The 20,026-nt window shown below is 35.5% G+C and overlaps 1 long non-coding RNA gene across 1 annotated transcript in view; it reads left to right on the top strand.

Annotated features, from left to right (window-relative positions):
- The window catches only part of LOC141277856 (uncharacterized), a 393,554-nt gene extending 375,083 nt beyond the window's left edge, over nucleotides 1-18,471 (top strand). Inside the window, exon 3 of the long non-coding RNA XR_012329720.1 lies at nucleotides 18,355-18,471. This is a non-coding gene — a long non-coding RNA (uncharacterized lncRNA). The remainder of the gene's footprint in view (nucleotides 1-18,354) is intronic.
- The last annotated feature ends 1,555 nt before the right edge of the window (nucleotides 18,472-20,026 follow it).

Below are 20,026 nucleotides of genomic sequence, written 5' to 3'. Positions count from 1 at the left end.
TGTTCACTAAATATTTCTTACTTTATTAGTCCTGGCTACAAAATTAATTTCCCTAAATATTACTAGATCTCTCTTTGGAAAGATAAACCTTGTAAATTTGATTCAGAGTCCAAAGTTAAGGATTTGAGTTTTGTTTCTGTCACTGGCAGCATATCCCTTCATTTCTCTGATTCCCAACTTCATCTGTAAATAATAGGCTTGGGTTCTCCATGTATTAGGATAATTCTCCCATTGACCAACTACCCTAGGGTTTTGGGGTACCATAACATTGGGAAAAGAGTTAAAGTATCTTGTGGGTTTTATTTTTTTCCCTACATGACTCCCACGATGTAGTGTGAATCAGACTATGTCTTGGTCTAAGCTTGTCTTAGAAAGAGGAGAAAGTACGTGATTGTTTATAAGTTCAATAATATATTTGTTTCTCAACTGGGTCCCTTTTCCATTTTAACCCATATAGCAAAGGGTGGGAGAAGAAGATCCTGATGCCTGTTTTTCCTTACAGCTTTATCTTCTTTGATATTTCATGATTTACGACTTAACTAAATAGATCATGAAGAGACTATTGTGCATTTATGCCAAGAATCAAAAATCCCAACTTCTTTATATTTTACGTATCATATAAGGCATTGTTCTATCGATATCTCTTTCACAGAGGGCTGTAATTGGCTCCAGGAAAGGTTGGGTCACCATGGTATTCTGTAGCAATTAACAGGCACTGCTGACAAACTTTCAGCAAATATATGCCCTTTCAACTCCATAATGCTTTGAGAATATAAAATCAGACACCAAGTGTAGAATAGGCTAAGGGTCAAATGCAAAGTTTTTCTGTTTGACTGCAGTTCAATTTTATTTTAGTACTTGAATTCATAATTAATATTTGGACTTTGTAGTAAGAGGGCTTTGAAATTTTAAATTGCTGAAACATCTCTAACTTCTAAAGATGTACCTTCAGACCTAATATTCTTTTATTTTACTGTAAAATACACCTATCAATTTTTTGATAAAGTTGAGTTTTTGTAATTCTTTAGAATATAAGTTAGACAATAAAATAATTTGTAATTATATGATGACATGCAGTTAAATTATTTAGAAACAAGTCAAATTAGTGGCTTGTTCAGACATAGAACAATGCAAGGAATTGTGTTCTAGGTAAGAGTGAATCAATGTATATTTTTATTGTGTTTTTGTGGAAAATAAGACAAACATACATTTGAATTCCATTTCTGTAATTTAATAATTAAGTGACCTTGAGATACCTAAGTGATACATTGCCTCCTGCTACCAAATTCCTAGAGATTTTCCTATTTTATTTTTTAGTGAAAATGATAAGTACCACTTTTAGTTCAGGATTAACAACCCTTATAGCCATATGCTTAGGGGTTAATGAACAGGTTTGTGTCATTCCTTTTATTGTTTAAATGACTCTAAATATTTCTGTTAATTTGGAGGAATGGCTCTCAAATGTATATTGAATATATTAGATTTCCATTCATTTCCATAAATTGCCTTTCTTAAAAGTGTTAAGAATGGGAACAGGGATAGAAAACTCAAATTTATACTGAACACATGTGTTTTTAGTAAAACCTATAATGATTTGCTTTTACTTAGTGGAAGCAGCAGAGTATAATGCTTGATAGCTTAGACTTTGGAGTCAGACCGACTGGTGTGAGTTCTGGCTCTGCCATTTGTTGGTTTACTTATTTGTTTAGGATGAGTGGCTTGACCCAATATGTGGGAAATGGGCTGAGACAGGTTAAGTTCTTGTCTGAAATCACACAGTTCTTACTGTAATTAATTCAGGAGAGGATCTAAGCAGTCTGTCCCCCAGTCTATTCTTTTAAAAAAAAAAGTAATGTATTTACCTGTAATTTACCTTAAATGTTAATCACAGAATCTCACTGAAGGCATTTTATGCATTATAATAATTCAGTACTGGTAACTGGATGCTGTTGCTGTCAGTCCTGTGTCCTGGGCCCTCTCTGATCCCTGTTTCTTGGTTATCATACACACAGACAGCCTTGTGTGGTGTCAAGGTCCATGTGAGGCATATTTTGCTGTAATGTTTGTCTCAAGGGAGACTTACTATTATTGGCATCTTTAGTGGCATCTGAGAGCTGGACATAGAACATTCTTTTACGGGATTCTAACTTATCCAAGAAGTGTGTCAGTGGCAGGGAAAATAGACACGGTATGAAGGATGCTTTCCTAAAGGAATTTCTGAAGCAGTCGAAATTAGTCTGGCTTTTCGAGTGTACTTTTTGTGCATTTTAACTGAAATGATGGATTTGCCATTCTCTCCTCTCTGCTACCTCTTGATCTAGTCAGGACTGGATCTGAGATGAACTCTAGAGCTTTCTAACACAGAGATTTCTGGAAAGCTTTTGGCTTCCAGGATACTTCTGTAACATTCAAATGTCACATAAGGTACAGAATGACTTTTTATTATTTTAAACTGTTGTTCAGAAAATAATACAATATCATATTCTTTTACCTATGTAGCATGATATCACTATATAGTCTATAAATATACATGACCTCTATTGTCAATGACTGTTACATTAGTTTGCTCACATATTTGGTCCAGAGATCCCTGAGGATCCCCAGTGCTAATTAACAGTGTCTGAAACCAGTAGAGTTTCTTACTATCATTGTAAATAGCCTTGACCTTAAATTATTATTTCAATTTGACTCCATTTGGAACCTCCATGCTTGTTCTATAAGGTTTGGTCAGTCACCTAGAAGCCGACTTTTCTTATATGTCAGTACTTCTTCCTAAAAGGAAATATTAAGAGAAACATGCTTTAGCATCATTCTCTGCACTGTTAGCAGCCCCCTGCTGTCAGTGGCTGCCAACTGCTTTGGGACATCCATGGTGACGATGCATTGTCCCCAGACTGGCCAGAGAAAACCCAAGTGATCCCTCAAAAACAGACATGAAAAATTCAAATCCCACTGTGAGCTCACAAATCTTTTGGAATTCAAGAATAATGAAAAGTTAATTAAGGCTTTGTCATAAAGAGAGAATAGCAATACCTAATGTGTAGCTGTGGGTTACCATCTGCATACACAGTTACATTCCCTATGCACAGCTAATCTGGTCCTGCGAGGCTAAGAAATAGGCGCTCTGCCAGATGTTTTGTCAGGTGGACAAATAACACAGCAGGTAGGAATATGGGTATCAGAATCAGACTAACTCATGTTCTCCTCCCATAAACCTCTCCCACTTACCGGGTGTGTGACCTTGGACAAGTTACATAATCTTGCTAAATCTCAGTCTCACCTGATGAAGGGTGATAATGCTATTTATTTAATGCATCTGTCATGAGAATTCATAATATAAAGTATCTAAAAACTTAACACAGTTTCTGAAATATGGTATGTGCTTTTTAAACAGGAACAATTATTATTAAGGAAAGAAAACAACTCAGTTGTCTAAAAGATTTCCCAGGTTCTGTGTTTCTAAGTAGCCTGCAAATTAATCACACACTGTCTTCCATCCCAGCAAATGATGCTGATAGCTATAAAGAAAATATTTTCTACATTCCACGTTTATTTTCTTAAAAAATTGCTAAAGCCAGTGGGAGTAGTAAAATGAAATTGTGCCATTTGCAGAGATGTGGATGGACCTAGAGACTGTCACACAGAGTGAAATAAATCAGAGAGAAAAACAAACTATAATATCGCTTATATGTGGAATCCAGAAAAATGATACAAATGAACTTATTTGCAAAGCAGTAATAGAGACATAGGTGTAGAGAACAAATGTATGGACAACAAGATGGGTAGGGTGGGATGAATTGGGAGATTGGGATTGACATATATACACTACTATGCATAAAATGGATAACTAATGAGAACCTACTGTATTGCACAGGGAACTCTACTCAATGCTCCGTGGTGACCTGAAAGGGAAGGAAACTCAAAAAGGAGGGGATATATGTATACGTATAGCTGATTCACTTTGCTGTAAAGCAGAAACTAACACAGCATTGTAAAATAACTATACTCCAATAAAAAATAATAAAAAAATATTTGAAAGGGGACTAACAAATATTTGAAAGAATATTTGAAAAGGGACTACCTCAAGATATAGCTGGATACTCTGGGTGGTCAATTAATACTTATTCATCTTAAAAACAAACAAACAAAAAAACAAGTTTGATCAACACCCATTACTGGAAAAACTTGATTTATAACAGTTACAAATAGACCTCTTCTAATTGCACAACTACCCAATGTTCCCAGAAAAGAATGTAAATGTCCGTAGCTGGATTGGATTAGACATAATACTAGACTAACCACTGGTCAGATGATCCGATCCTAAAGGAAGTGCCAGGACAGGCCATGGACAAGTTTGTGCTGGGTGTGCGCTGGCAGCTGCCTGATAACTCTAAATTTGAAACATAAAAAAAGCCATAGTGAAGGCCAAATGCCCACTGACATATTCAATCAAGGTTTCCTGACGTCCTGGAAAACACCTGGATATAGTTATCCAACTGTTTCTGGGAGTTTGGCTATAATTGTCTGGCATTTTTCTGTAGTGAGCACACAGTGAACTAATAGTCCCATGGACTGGCGCTAAGTAGCTTTTAAAGCAAGAGTAAATGTCACTTAGGATTACATTTCAGATCCCTGTGTCAATCAGCTGGGCTTAACAGGACCCTGAGAACAAAGTCAAGCGGGGGCGGAAAAATAGATGTCATTAGTGCTAAGGGAAACAAAATAGCCTTTGTTCGTACGTTTCATCTATGAGAGCAATCTCATGATCTCATTCTGTTCTTTCAGAGCTGGTGATTTCAGTAATAAAGCTTGGAACCTGATGTGTAGAAATTCATAGCATGCTGTATTTGCTGAATATTCTGAATCTGCCTCTCACGCTTCACTCTCCAGCTTTATCTTACTCTGTTTAGGTGGTTGACCTCCAGGGATGGTGTAAACCAGGCTCTTTTTCCTTTCAGCTCTTGGTTGAGATGCCCAGTGGGTGCCTGGGGAAGAAAAAGAGGCTGGAGTGTTTATTTCTTTAGTCCCCTCTCTGTGTCTCTCTGTTTGAGGTCACAACTCCTGTTGGATGGCCCTTTCTTGGAACTTTCAGTGATTGTCAGTAACCCTTCTGGCTACTTGCTTCCTGTTGTTGCTTACCCCAGGATGCCTCATCATCCTTTGTGGTTTCCCTTAATTCTATCTTTTGTGAATAGTCCCTTTATTCAACTCTGTGCAGTCATCCCTTTTGAGTGGGCTATTTCCTGTTGTGACATTGTTTCCAAAGGAGCCTAAAGGAGCCGAAGAAAGAGTGGCTCAGTGTGATCATGGATTTCTATCAGTTTTCCTTACATGCCTGTTGGGAATTAGAAAATTTAGTAACCTGGGTGTCTGTATATTCCTGACTGTTAGCTCACAGCCTGAGGGGGAATTGAGCACTTGAGTACTTGGTGGTATGGAGAAGTGAGCACAATGTAGACTTGAGAAAAATAATACATATTTGGAAATTAATATATTTTTAAATAACCCATGGGGCAATAAAGATTTCATGAGGGAAATTGGAAATATTTTGAGCTGAATTAAAATGAAAACAGAACATAAAAATTATGATGTTAACTTTTTTCAGGATGCATGCAATTCTAACGTATTAAAATCAATTATATTTCTATAGTCTAGCAAAGAACAGTTAGAAAATAAAATTTTTAAAATTACCATTTAAAGTGGCATTGGAGAACAAGAAATAATTAGGGATCGTTGGCTGGAAAAAAAATGCCCGACATGAGAGTTGTGAGTTAAGTTTTATTTGGGGCAAAATGAGGACTATAGCCCAGGAGACGGCATTTCAGATAGCTCTGAGAAACTGCTACAAAAAGGTGGGGGGAAGGTCAGTATATATGTGATTTTGGTGAAGGGGGAGTACATGCAGTCAAGCACATATTTTTTGCAGAAGGTATCTGCTAGTCTTGAGAAGGTTACTGCTGGTCGCGAGGAGCAGACATCACCATAAAGGACTTTAGTGCTTTTCTAGACATGAGGAGATGCAAGACTTGGGATCATAAAATTGTCTCCTGAAAATATCTAACTATCTGAAGACCTGTTCTGCCAGTTCCCCCCGCACCCTCCCAGCACAGAGTGCCTCATTTCTGATCTTCACCCTGAACTCCTTTCAGGGGGTGTTGAAGGTCAGCAGCTGCAGTGGCTGATAATTTAATCCTTGTAGAGGTAGCTGGCAAGTGCCATTTGTAGGTGATAGGTTTCATTTAACAAAATATGTGCTTAACCTATAGCCTGAAAACTACAAAACACTGCTGAGATAAATTAACATAAGTGTTCATGGATCAGAAGATTCAATACTATTCAGATGTCAGTTCCCCTCAAAATGCTCTGCAGATTCACTGAAATGCCAGTTAGAACACTTATAGTCTCTTTTTTTTTTTTTGGTAGAAATTGAGCTGCTTCTAAAATTTACATGAAAATGTAAGAAAAAAGAGAAAATACAGGGGAATTAGAATATCCTAAATAATTTCTAAAAAGGAAAAGTTGGATGATATACTGATTTAAAGGATTTCTATAGTTATAACGATCAAGATAGTGTGGTATAAGAAAAAAAATAGATCAAGGAAATGCAACAAAAACAGAGTAGAAAGTCCAGAAATAGACATACATATTGTGTGTGTATGTGTACATAAGTTGACAATATATGTATTTTTATTATAATTTTTTAAAAGTACTTGAAATTTTACCTTATGCTATATGCAAACATAAATTCAAAATGTATCAAAGACGTAAAAGTTAAAACTAAAAAAACTTATCAAAGAAAGCATAGGATAAAAAGGATAAAACTTCTTGACCTTGGTATAGAAGATCTGTTAGGACACAAAAAACATGATTCACAAAGGACATAAGTTGATAATTGGACTAAATTGAAATTTAAACCTTCTCATCAAAAAATACCCTTGAGAAAATGAATAGGCATGAAGCAGAAGACTAAGATGAAATTGTATGTTGTGTGTATGTATGTGTGTGTGTATTCAACCTATTTATAAGACTAATTAAAAATGGGCGAAAGATTTAACAGATCTTTCACGTATGGGGGTATGTAAATGGCTAATACCTACGTGTGAATATGCTTTCTATCACTTACTATTAGGGAAATGAAAAGTAAATCTTCAGCAATATGACTGCATACCCCCTAGAATGACTGAAATTTAAAATGTCGATAATAATGTGTTGGCAAGGTTATAGAGCAACTGGAACTTTCATATATTGTTTTAAAAATGCCAAATCATAACAACCATGTTGGGAAACATTGTGGACATTTTTACACAATTAAATAAATGTACATTTAGCATAAACACCAGTAATTCTACTTTTAGGGATTTAGTCAAAAGAGAAGGAAACTTATAACTATACATAGTGTAGACTCTAATATTTGTAGCAGCAAGACTTATAGTAGCCAAAACTGTGAACGACTTAAATGCCTATCGGCAAGTATAAGGATAAATAAGTTCCATTCAGTGGATTGGCACTCAATAATAAAAATGAGCAATGTACTGATACATTCAACAATGTGTATTAGTTTCAAAAATATTAAGTTGAATAAAAAGTCAACACAAAAGTTATGTATTGTATGTTACACTTATGTAAAATTCTAGAAAAGACAAATCTAATTTATAGTTACAAAGAGCTTATAAATGGATTTGGAATTAGGAGCAGGAATGGCAGGATTGACTAAGGAAGGGGGGGCAAGGGAACTTTTTAGGATGATGCAAGTGCTTGTTATCTTGATTGTAGTGTTGGTTACGTGAGTGTCTACATGGGTCCAAACTCATCAACTGTACCCTTAAAATGGGTGCATTTTATTGAATGTATATTATACCTTACTAAAGTTGATTAAAAATAAAATTAAGAATATATACAAGTATTTCTATTGTTTATTTTATGTTACCAAAGAGTAACAAAAGAAAAATTGTAATGAATTTATCATTTTCAGAAAATAAACCACACAATGGTTGATAAACACATTTTTCTTTTAAACTGAAAAACAATTTACTATCCACGAAAAATAAAAACTCCTTGCAACCATGATGGATTTTTGCTAATTAATTGAGTTTACCTTAAATTTTAGTTTAGTGTAGTTTTTCTTCCCCCTGCGGGGAGGTTACTGAAGAGAAATACAAGGGCGTATTTTCATGATGTGAAGAGATACCAATAACTTGAAATAACTAGGTGGAATTCCTCCATAAGATTTCTATAGGCATTAGAAACCAGTTATCTAGCTTTCTTTTTTTCATATCTTCCTGATGTCTGAATTCTTTTTGTTAGCATTTGTGCCTCTCACCTGTGATCTAAGACCTCCTCTATATTTAATTATCCACGTCTCTCAGAAGTTACCCTCCTACTAAAGCATCATCTTCCTATGGAATCGTTGTTTTTGCATCTACATTTTAAGAATTTCTCTTTGTAAAACTATTTTTTATCTGCTTTTATTATAAAAATGATGTGTGCTTATTATTACAATTAAAAATAAGAAAGCATATGAATTAAAAATGAGAGGTTTTCCCCGTCCTCTTTTCATTGATGAAGTAAACACTGTTAAAGGTTTGCTGTGTATGCTTTTCTATGTCTATAGAAACATAAATATAGATGTAAGTCATATATATAGTAGGTTAATAGGTAATCATATTTTATATAGTATTCTGCAAGTTGCTTTTTTATTTAACAGTATAAAGTGAACATCTTTCTAATGTGTGTGTGTATAATTGTTTCTCATGGCTGCAGAGTATCTTATAACATGCATGAACCACAGTTTATTCAACCATTTGTCCATTAATAAACATTTGGTTTGTTTTGGTTTTTTCCTCTTTTCTATTATAAGCAGTGCTGCTCTAAACATTTCTCTACATATATCTTATATAGTCAGGTTTTTGTTTCTTTGCAATAGAAATCTAGACAGATCTGAGCAGGACCCTAAACACCTTCAGTTGTTTGCTCATAACTTTCAAAAATCTGTGTATAAGGAAATAGGGGTTCTTTTTAAAAAGGGCAAACTCTGGCTTACCCACCTCCTACCGCCAATGATTCTGAGATGGAACCCAAGACTTTCTACCTTTAAACAAACATCCTCAGTGTCTTTAAAACAGACATTCTTAGAGCCACATTTTAGGAAACACTTCAAATCTTAATTATCTTGGGCAAGTTGCATAGCATTTTTGAGTTTCACTTTCCTCATTCTCCCACACTAGAATGTAAAATCCACCAAGGTGAGTAGTGTTTATCTGTTTAGTTAACTGATGTAGAGCCTAGAACCATGCCTGGCACATTGAAAACACATAATTATTTGATAAGTAAAAGAATAAATAAACTAATGAATAAATCTGTGAAATGGAATTAATACCTACTGGATAGGATTGTTTTTAGGTTTCAGTACAATAATGCATCTAACACTAAACTGTAAACAGTAAGTATTAACTCATTTTTTTCCCTTAAATTTTCAAAATGCCAGCTACAACTCAATGGATAGTGTTAAAACAACAATAAGTATAATAAAAGAAGGAAAATGAGCTGGCCAGTTCAATGACACAAACATGATATGCTGTATTTTTTTTTACATCTTTATTAGAGTATAATTGCTTTACAATGGTGTGTTAGTTTCTGCTTTATAACAAAGTGAATCAGTTATACATATACATATGTTCCCATATCTCTTCCCTCTTGCATCTCCCTCCCTCCCCCCCTCCCTATCCCACCCCTCCAGGCGGTCACAGAGCACTGAGCTGATCTCCCTGTGCTATGCTGCTGCTTCCCACTAGCTATCTGTTTTACATTTGGCAGTGTATATATGTCCATGCCACTCTCTCACTTCGTCCCAGCTTACCCTTCCCCCTCCCCATATCCTCAAGTCCATTCTCTAGTAGGTCTGTGTCTTTATTCCTGTCTTACCCCTAGGTTCTTCATGACATTTTTTCCCCCTAAATTCCATATATATGTGTTAGCATACGGTATTTGTTTTTCTCTTTCTGACTTACTTCACTCTGTATGACAGACTCTCAGTCTATCCACCTCATTACAAATAGCTCAATTTCGATATGCTGTATTTTTTTAATGGAAGGGTTATATAGGTCATTCTATACCCTACCGTTTCTTTACCAAAAAATCCGTCAAGATGGGAATATTAACTTATTTCAGTAGCTTTGTGGAATGTGAAAAATATGTCATAGAGCGCTAATGTTGCTTGCTATCATAAATCAAACTGAGTGTGTGTTTGTAGAGCAGAGGGATATTTCTGAGGATAATGGGAGATCTATTTAGTTTTTAGAATTATCTTGACTAGTCAAAATTTAAGGACAAAACATTCTTCCAGATACAGTGAAATATATTATTTATCTGGATCCTAACTGACATTATTTTTGTCTGGGCTATTTTCCTTTCCATTGTTAACAAAGGAAATGCATTGGTCTAAGAGGTAGAGAAAGCTTTGCAAAGTTTTAGGTTTACTAAGTTATGGTGGAAAACTTCATCTTCTCATTCATATTAACTTATTGTTTAATTGGTCATTTAACTTCATACTCTGGGAGCTTCTGTGAAACAGTATAGTCATTCATGTAGTTGTAAATACAGTTGTATTGCTGGAAAATTACTGGAGTTCCCAAAATAGAAAGTTAAGATTTAGCCTTAAGAGTTTTAGAAACAAGATAAACATAGAATTTCAGTGCAACAAATAGGTAGTATTGTACTGGAAAGAGTAAAAGAAACTCATAAGGCATTTTGTGTGTGTGTGGGGGGGGAGGTCAAGTTAATTAGCTTGTTTTATCATAAAAATAATGAAAGCACTTTCAAAATATCAGCTATTTCTCATAAAAAATTAGACCAGGAAGACATTTTACAAGTGAACATAACGTTAAGGTCATATCTTTATAGTGAGTTAAAGTGGAATATTATGGAACATCTTGATGAGGCAGATTATTTTGTCAGTCATTCTGAGTAATTGAGGGAGGCTTGGGAAGTTAACATATAGGTAGATTCCATTATGACTTATGATTGGATGTGATTTCATAGAACTGATGTTTGTTAATATAACAATCTAACAAAAAAAGGAAGGAGCAGCATTTTTGCCCCAAAGGGGAATGTTTCCTATTACCACATGTTTCATCTCAGAGGTGAAAGTAAAACTGATGCAGAGAGAAGGTAAGTAACTTGCTCAAGGTATACAGCTACTAAGAAGCACAACCAGAACAAAAAATGTCATTGACATAACAAATAAAATCCTTGAAATTTCTGACTCAGATTTATAAATTAAACTGGTTGCCAAATAATCTTCTACCATTTCTTTGGTGGAGAATATTACATTAGTCAGCTGCGTGTTGTTTCCTAGACACCTTTTCATGAGGAAGGTGGGCGTATCTGGACTTCATCTGACTCCATAGATGGTGATGGCTAGCTCATACAAGCAGGGCTGCCTTGTACATTTCTGGTATCCAGCTGCCCTAACCACATTGCCTCTTCTGAAACCTATTTTTATCAGGATAAATATCTAGATTTGGATTTGTTTTAGACATTGAGTATTTTGCTCTTTGGCAGGAATTGTGACTGTTAGCAATTTCAAACTCTATGTTGTAGTTTTACCTACGTGAGAAAGAAAGTGTGGCTTCTTTGGGTGCTTAAGTGAATTCCCACATCCATGGTAGGCAAGCCTAGCTGTGTTCTTTGTGCAGACAGAATGTCCCCTGGGTCCTGCTGCAGATTCTCAGAATGTTCTAACTCCTCGTTACCACCACTATGGTATCTGTCTATTCAGTTTGAACCTGGCTGGAGCAGGTTGAGCCAAGTGGGTGGGAACTTGATCCAGGTAAATAAACAGGATTAGATGGTGTTACCAGCTGAGTCGGCACTTTGAACAAAGGCTCAGGGGTGGGAAAAGGAAACTGGAGGAATTGGTGAATCTGTAGTGTCGATGGGTTTGTTTTAATAATGATGGGAGACTTTCTTGAAGGGGGTGGGGCTTAATCTGCCTTCTGTAGATGTCTGAAATCAGCCTGGTTTAACTGTTTCAAAGGAGCCAGGGTTTATTTGGTAAGGAACTGTGGAATTCCTTATCCATCAGGGAGGCATGAATGTGGATAGGGAGCTGGCTGTCCAGTGGGAAATACATACAATTTTATGGTTAAAATAACGTGTTCACTGAGCAACCACAGAGTCAGAAAAAATAATCTTTGATAAAAAAGGCGTCCACCTCCAGACTTCAGATTCTCTTCCTTGCATAGTAGCAGATTTCAGTGCAACTTCTTCTCTAAGTAATTAACACATATGAAAGATCCATCAGAGGCACACACTGACTGAATGCATTAGGAGCCATTAAAAAAAAAAATCAACAAAAAAGACAATATTTCCAGTATGAGGAAGTAGGCATGCTTGTATTTGTTCAATGACTAAGTTAATTAATTAACTGTTAAAAGTTTTTTAGATGTTTGTTCATCATGTTTGTCCATATTTCGTCGGCAGTAAAAGACAGAGTAAAACTCCAGCAACTATCTGCATGATGTAAATGAAAAGCTATCCTCAAAGTGCTGGGTGATATTTTTCTCTGAGATGACCTTTAGCAAGTGTCATGCTGTGTTCTCTAGAAGTTGTTAACTCTCATTACATACTTCACACACCCTCAACGTCAAGCTTCCTACATTATTTGTGACACGTCTCCAATCACAGAACGTTCTTTAAGTAATGCTCCCAATGTTTCAATCTTGCCATCTCTCATGAGAGTTTGACCCAAGCAAACATTTTTTCATAAAACAACAAACAGAAATTTATTTAAATCTGTATTTAAAAAACCTCATAAAATCTTTTATTTAAATGCTATTCAGAATGTAATGCAGTTTTCTGAAAAAGGGGGAAGGGAGCTAGTATTCACTGAGGGCCTGCTTTGTGCCAGGGGCCTGTCATGTTTTTTCCTAATCAATTCTCAAAACAAATTCAAGAGGTGGGTGTTAGGCTCTATTTACAAAAGAGGAAATTGAAAGTCAGAGGTAAAAACGCTTGTTCAAGGCCACATAGTTAGTTAATGCTTAGCAAGGATTTGAACTTGAGTCTGCAAGACACCAAACCTCTTCCTCCTTCTCTTACACTCTTGTCATTCGGAGGGAATTACCAAACTTTAGGGTGGCATGGACTCTACAGCTGCAAAGAGAAGTGTTAAAATATACTTATGTTCAGGAAACAACTAACTTAGTACCTAGCATCTCAAAACAACTGAAATCAAACAACAACACAAAACAAACACCACCACCAAAAACACCAGCCTAATGAAAGTCCTCATATCTTCTGCCAGAGGAGATTTGAGATGTTTTGTCCAGACAGTTTTAAAATACCAACAAGAAGTGTTCAACTATCTAATTTCAGAAACAAAAATATAAAATCATTAAAATAAATAATGTTCAGTCCCACACAATATCCAAAGAAAGGAGAGATTTATTTGAATCATTTAGTTTTCTCTGCCAGGATTCATGTAATTATTTAGCATTTTGATAACATTTTCAGTAAGTTATATTCTGTTTAATAACAATCACACACGCTGAAAATTCTCAAAGTAACTATGGACACATAAGAAAAGTAAGCACTCTTGTGGGATGCTTTTTTTTCTTAAATGGATGATAATTAAATATTGTGTTAATAAGTATGCGAAAAGTATTTACCGAGTAACTGAGTTAGAGGCTTTTTATGTCAAGACCACACTGCAGTTGGTAAAAGGGACAAGGATCAGAACAGAAAAGCAAAGGTCAAAATCAGCAACAAAACTTTACCGCATAAGCCCCATATATGAAAAAAGAACAAGCTATTTGACATTAAATGCAAAAGAAAGTTTAGTGTAAAACAAACAAGTTCCCTGGGGAAGGGTTAATTAAAGGGACATTTTAAACTGTGTGCATTCAGACAGGATCTCAATCTCACTAAGCACTGTGTTGAAGCTTTACATGGTTCTATTTCTGAAGGAGTCCATTTTCTCTTCATTTTTCTTTTTATGATGATGGCAGATAAAGATGCACTTCCGGAACATGTGCCGATACTGGAGGTTTTGCTTGAGAGGAATTAGAATTCTCTATTTCCAGTTCAAGACCAGGCTAACAGATGTTTATTTTCTCAGGAAAAATAACTTTTTGTGGACTTTTCTGGTCACTCAGTTTTTCTGTGTATGCTTTTAGCCTTTGCAAAGGCCACTGCTATCAAGAAATAAGAGATACTGTCATTGGTTCAATGAAGACTTTTACCTAACTGACAGAATTCAATTGTCTGTTTTTCAAGATTAAAAAAAAAGTATCTTTAAAAATTATTATTAATGCTATAGAGATTGAATTAATCAAATTCCTAGGTTAATGATGCACTATTATTTGTACATTTAACTCTTTGCTCTTGTTCAACTTTACCCGTTCATTTCATCTGGCTACTTCCTTTCCTGTTCTTCCAAAAGTAACCAATTTAATGTAATCTATGCAAATGTGCATATGTGCATTTTTAATACAAAAGGAATATTTCCTCAAACATAAATTTGGGTGGTATTTTTTGGACTGTGAAATATTTACTGCTGTTTTAAAATTTCTTCAAATTTGTAAAGTAAATAAACTTATTTAATATAAAAAATAATAAAAATTACTCTTAATGCAAATTGTATGAAATATGAAATAGAGAGGAGTAAAATAAGGAAAATGTAATCCATGACCCTATCACTCATTATTAATATTTTAGGATATTTATATATTCATTCATTTATTATGTGTGTTTAATCTCTCTCCACATGTACACCTCTTTCAGCACCTATTTTTTGCCAAGTACTGCATAGGAATGCAGTAATGAGCAAAACAGATAAAATCCATGCTCTCAGAGCATCCAGTGTGTGTTTTGGGAGAGGGCACAGGTAAATATCAACCAAATAGTCACACAAATATGTAATCGCCACTGTGATTTAGTGCTATGAAGAGAAATATATGACACGATGAAAGATATGAAGAGGAAATATCAGATAACTAGGAAGAAATAAACATATATGATAATGAGATATTGAGGAAAGTGTATCTTATCAGATAAGTTCCTCAATGAAGAAGATTTGAGACAAGATTAAGGCTGAGTGGAAAATAAGAAATAGAAAGTGTGGAGTAAAGAAAGAAGGGAGGAAAAGAACTTCCAGGCAAAGGGAACAACCTATGTCAAGACTCCAAAGGGAAATGCAGAAGGTGCATTTGATGAGCATAAAGAAGGTCAGAGAACCTGGAGCACAGAATACAATGATGAGGAGTTACCAGACACCAGACCATAGTTTTTCTTTTAGGTTGTTATCAATTTTGATCTTTATCGTAAAGGCAATGGAAAGTCATTGTACTGTTTTTGTTTTGTTTTGTTTTGTTTTGCGGTACGCGGGCCTCTCACTGCTGTGGCCTTTCCCGTCGTGGAGCAACAGTCTCTGGACGCGCAGGCTCAGTGGCCATGGCTCGCGGGCGCAGCCGCTCTGCGGCATGTGGGATCTTCCCGGACCGCGGCTCGAACCCGTGTCCCCTGCATCGGCAGGTGGACTCTCAACCACTGTGCCGCCAGGGAAGCCCCATTGTCCTGTTTTAAACAAAGGGCTTATATAATGAGATTGGCTTTTTAAAACCTCACGCTGCTTGCAAAGCTGCAGGGGAAATTGGAGGAGAGGCCAAAATGGATTCAAGTAGAAAGATTTGTAGGTTTTGATAGTAGTACATAAGAGCTCTGACAGTTGCGTAGACCCGGCTGATAGTGGAGAGAAAGAAAATGTGGGCAAGTTTGAGAGATACCTAGAAGCTTAAACAGATAATACTGGTCACGGATTCGGTGTGAGAGGTTAGGGAGATTGCCTTACATTGACCCCTAAGTTGTTGGTTGACCTAACTCAAAAGAAGATAAATACTGTGACAGGAAAGAGTTAAGGTAGTTGGGTTTGAGGGAAGTTTCTGAATTTAGGTTTGAGCATGCTGAGTTTACTGCTTCAGACTTTTATGAGGTATCAGTAAGCAATTGCATGTGGATGTTTAGGGTTCACACAAGTGGTCTATGCTGGTAAGATGTATTTGGGGTTCCTGGGGCAAGATGGTAATTGAAGCTATAGGTATGGCTGGCTATGCACAGCTGGGTTTTTTTTTTTTTTTTGCTTTTGCTTTTTAAGCCAATTCCTCGCTTAAAGTGATAGTGCCGAAAGAATAATGTCTAATAAGCTTGTGATCAGATGTGACTTAATTTTTTCCCATAGGAAAAAGGAGCTATAACTCTTCCTTATACACTAAAGTTTGGGTACAGGATGAAAACAATTAAGGTTGTTTTAAATATTTTAAAATATTTTTGTCCTGTTCTTACACTGAAATTTGATTACCTCATTTATGCTGTAGAGGAAATAGCACATGCCAGCTAGCACATACAAGCTAGAGCACATACTCTGTATAATAGTGACTTGAACACACAAGGAATTATTTTTCTTCATGTAAATAGAGTCTAGAAATTGCTTTCTGGGGTCAGTATATTGGCTCCACAGTCATCAGGGTTCTAGGTTTAGAACATGACTTAGGACCTTAAGGTTACCTTATGATCCAAGATGGCTGCTACACCTCCAGCCATCACACCTGCAATCCTGGCAGCAAATATAAAGCAGAAGAGAAAGGTACTGTCTACCCACAGCTACAAGGGAAGTTGAGAAATACCATCTTTTAAAAGGCTACTTTTCCATCTGAAATAATGTCTATTCTCTTCTGTTAGTGAGGAAGAGGGGGACAAGGAATATGGGTAGGCATAGCTTTCTGTCACAGAACATGTGGAGATTGGGTTTAATTCCAGGTCCTGCTGTTAATGGGCTTTATTACCTTTAAAAAGCCCTCTGTGAAGAATAAATGGCATACTATATGTGAAAATGTTGTTTAGTAAATGATATACAATCTTAGCCATTGTTATTATTTCCAAAGTGACTAGCTCTGTAGGTACTTGAAAAGTAGTTCAATCTTTGTTATAAATGTTGAAAGACTACTTGGATTTCAAAGTCACTGCTCTAGAAATAAAAGTTATTCTTTTAAATGTATGCCTATTGCTTTTCCATAGCTATAATAAATATATTTTTGTATCTTGCTTTCCTGTTTAATATTACATTCTAGGCATTGCCCGTTTTCGCATAATGCCCATAGCTATCAATTTTAGTGGCTGTATAAAACAAAAAAATCATTATTTTGTAAATTTGCTGTTATTTCAGTAATTTTTATGAGTGGAGTGAAGAGCCCACTTCATTTTTTCTTTGATTCATGCATTATTGCATTCTTTTAATATTCCAGAAAAGAAACTTTTATGGAGTATAATCTATTAACATTTTGAATCACTGTTGTACACTTGAAACTAATATACTGTAAATCAACTGTATCTCAATAAAACAATACAAAGGCAAATGAAAAAATTTCAGGAAAGTATTAAATACTGTAGAAAGTAGGAACTTTTGTCTTTTTCCTCATTTTAAAGGGGTCATTTCTTTGGTGAGAGTTATTGATTTACTCCTATTTTCTCTCAACTGTAATCTAGCATATTTGTTAAATTTCAAGTTTGTAGCTTCTAATGAGAGACTCATTTAAATTTTATATATCAATGTGATATATTTTATTAATGGACTTCCTAATGTTAGATCTTTGTATTCTTAGGAGAAATTTACTCTCATAGATAATTTTCTTGCAATGCTATTGAATAGTTTGAAATAATTTTAATTATTAAAAAAATTTAGTTTACTAGTCTATTAGTTACTTGTGGCATGTAATAATAATAAGAACATATGTTTTTTACCATGTGCCATTTATGATTTCAGCATTTTATGTAATTCATTTAATCCTCTCAATAATTCCAGCACTGGGAATATTGTTATCCCCACTTTGCCTATGAGACAGCTGAGATACTATTTCTACCACAGTGGAAATCAGTGTTAAATTAGCTTCATAAAATACATTGAGAAGTTCCCTTTTTTTTAGTGCTCTGATATTTCTTAGGGTATAGAGACGAGCTACTTCTTGAACATTTGAGTGAACTCACCAGTAAGACCAAATTCCCCCACAACCTTTGGGGAGGAGATTCTTTTAAATTATTTCCATGTCTTTCATAGTTATAGCTCAGCCAACTTTGCTGCTTCATCATGAGTCGCTATTGTATGGCAGAAAGTGGCTACGTGTTTGGTAACTCTGGGTTTCTCTCAGGGAACACGGGATGCCAGCTTTGCTCAGCCTCCCTTGCAGCCAGTGGCCTTCCAGTTAGGCCAGCGGAATGTGGATGGAAATGATGTATGCTACTTCCATGACAGCCTTAAAATGGTCCATGTGACTGACTTCCATGGTTATCTTCTCTCTTGTCTAGATGGCTGTAAGTGGAGGAAGGATGCTAAAGTCACTGCTTAAAGAAAAGCTGTCCAGGAGTCAACCAACGCACAGTCAGTTTGCCGTGAGTAAGAAATAAACCTTTATTGTTTTGAGCCACTGAGACACATTGCTTGTTACAGAAGCTAACGTTATTTACCCTAATATAGTTGGTAAATAAAAGTTTGCCAGAAAAGTGGACATTTTATCCATGCTTTCAAATTTATTAGCATGGGGTTACAAATTGCTTAAAAATTTAAGCCTTTGTGTTGTTACTTTTCTTTTTTAAAAAGTTATACTTTTCTCAATCCCAATTTTGTCTATTATTTTGCTTATATTTTCATCTTTTCACTTTTCTAAAGAAGAGATAATTTTATAGTTTACTTTATTAGCTTGTAGTGTGAGGCTAGTATGGCCTGTATGCTTTCTTTTTTCTCCCTTCCTTCCTACATATTTAATGATATTTCCTTTGTGGCAGAATATTTGATTCATATTTTTTAGATATTCCATATAGGCTTGAGAGAATATGTGTATTGTTTATAATATTTGCCGATTTCAAGAGTGACTTCATTCTTTCTAGTTTAAGTGTATTATTCAAATGTTATGTATTTTCCATTATATTTCAGCATGTCAATATCTTTTAAAATTTCAACCAGTGTTTTAGTCCTTACTCCTGTGTCCTGGATTTACTCAATTTATTCCTTTATTTTTTAATTTTTTAAACATGTTTATTAGAGTATAATTGCTTTACAATGTTGTGTTAGTTTCTGCTGTATAACAAAGTGAATCAGGTATATGTATGCATATATCCCCATATCCCTTCCCTCTTGCATCTCCCTCCCACCCTCCCTATCCCACCTCTCTAGGTGGTCACAAAGCACAGAGCTGATCTCCCTGTGCGATGCAGCTGCTTCCCACTAGCTATCTATTTTACATTTAGTAGTGTATGTATATATGTCACTGCTACTCTCTCACTTTGTCCCAGCTTACCCTTCCCCCTCCCCGTGTCTTCAAGTCCATTCTCTAGTAGATCTGCGTCTTTATTCTTGTCCTGCCCCTAGGTTCATCAGAGCCATTTTTTCTTTTTTTTTTTAGATTCCATATATATGTGTTAGCATACGGTATTTGTTTTTCTCTTCTGACATACTTCACTCTGTATGACAGACTCTAGGTCCATCCAACTCACTACAGATAACTCAATTTCATTTCTTTTTATGGCTGAGTAATATTCCATTGTATATATTTGCCACATCTTCTTTATCCATTCATCTGTTGATGGACACTTAAGTTGCTTCCATGTCCTGGCTATTGTAAATAGTGCTGCAATGAACATTGTGGTACATGACTCTTTTTGAATTATGGTTTTCTCAGGGTATATGCCCAGGAGTGGGATTGCTGAGTCATATGGTAGTTCTATTTTAGTTTATTAAGGAACCTCTATACTGTTCTCCATAGTGGCTGTATCAATTTACATTCCCACCAACAGTGCAAGAGACATATAATATTGTGTAAGTTTAAGGTATGCAAAATGTTGATTTGATACATTTATAATTTGCAGTATGATTGCAACTGTAGTGTTAGCTAGCACCTTTATCACATCACATAATTATCATTTTTCTTGTGGTGGGAATAATTAAGGTCTAGTCTCTTAACAAGTCTGAAGTTTATAACAC

This window comes from Tursiops truncatus, chromosome 2 (genome assembly GCF_011762595.2).
Source record: "Tursiops truncatus isolate mTurTru1 chromosome 2, mTurTru1.mat.Y, whole genome shotgun sequence".
NCBI classification, from domain to species: domain Eukaryota; kingdom Metazoa; phylum Chordata; class Mammalia; order Artiodactyla; family Delphinidae; genus Tursiops; species Tursiops truncatus.
Note: the sequence above shows the minus strand (reverse complement) of the source record. Positions and strands in the feature narration are given on the sequence as shown.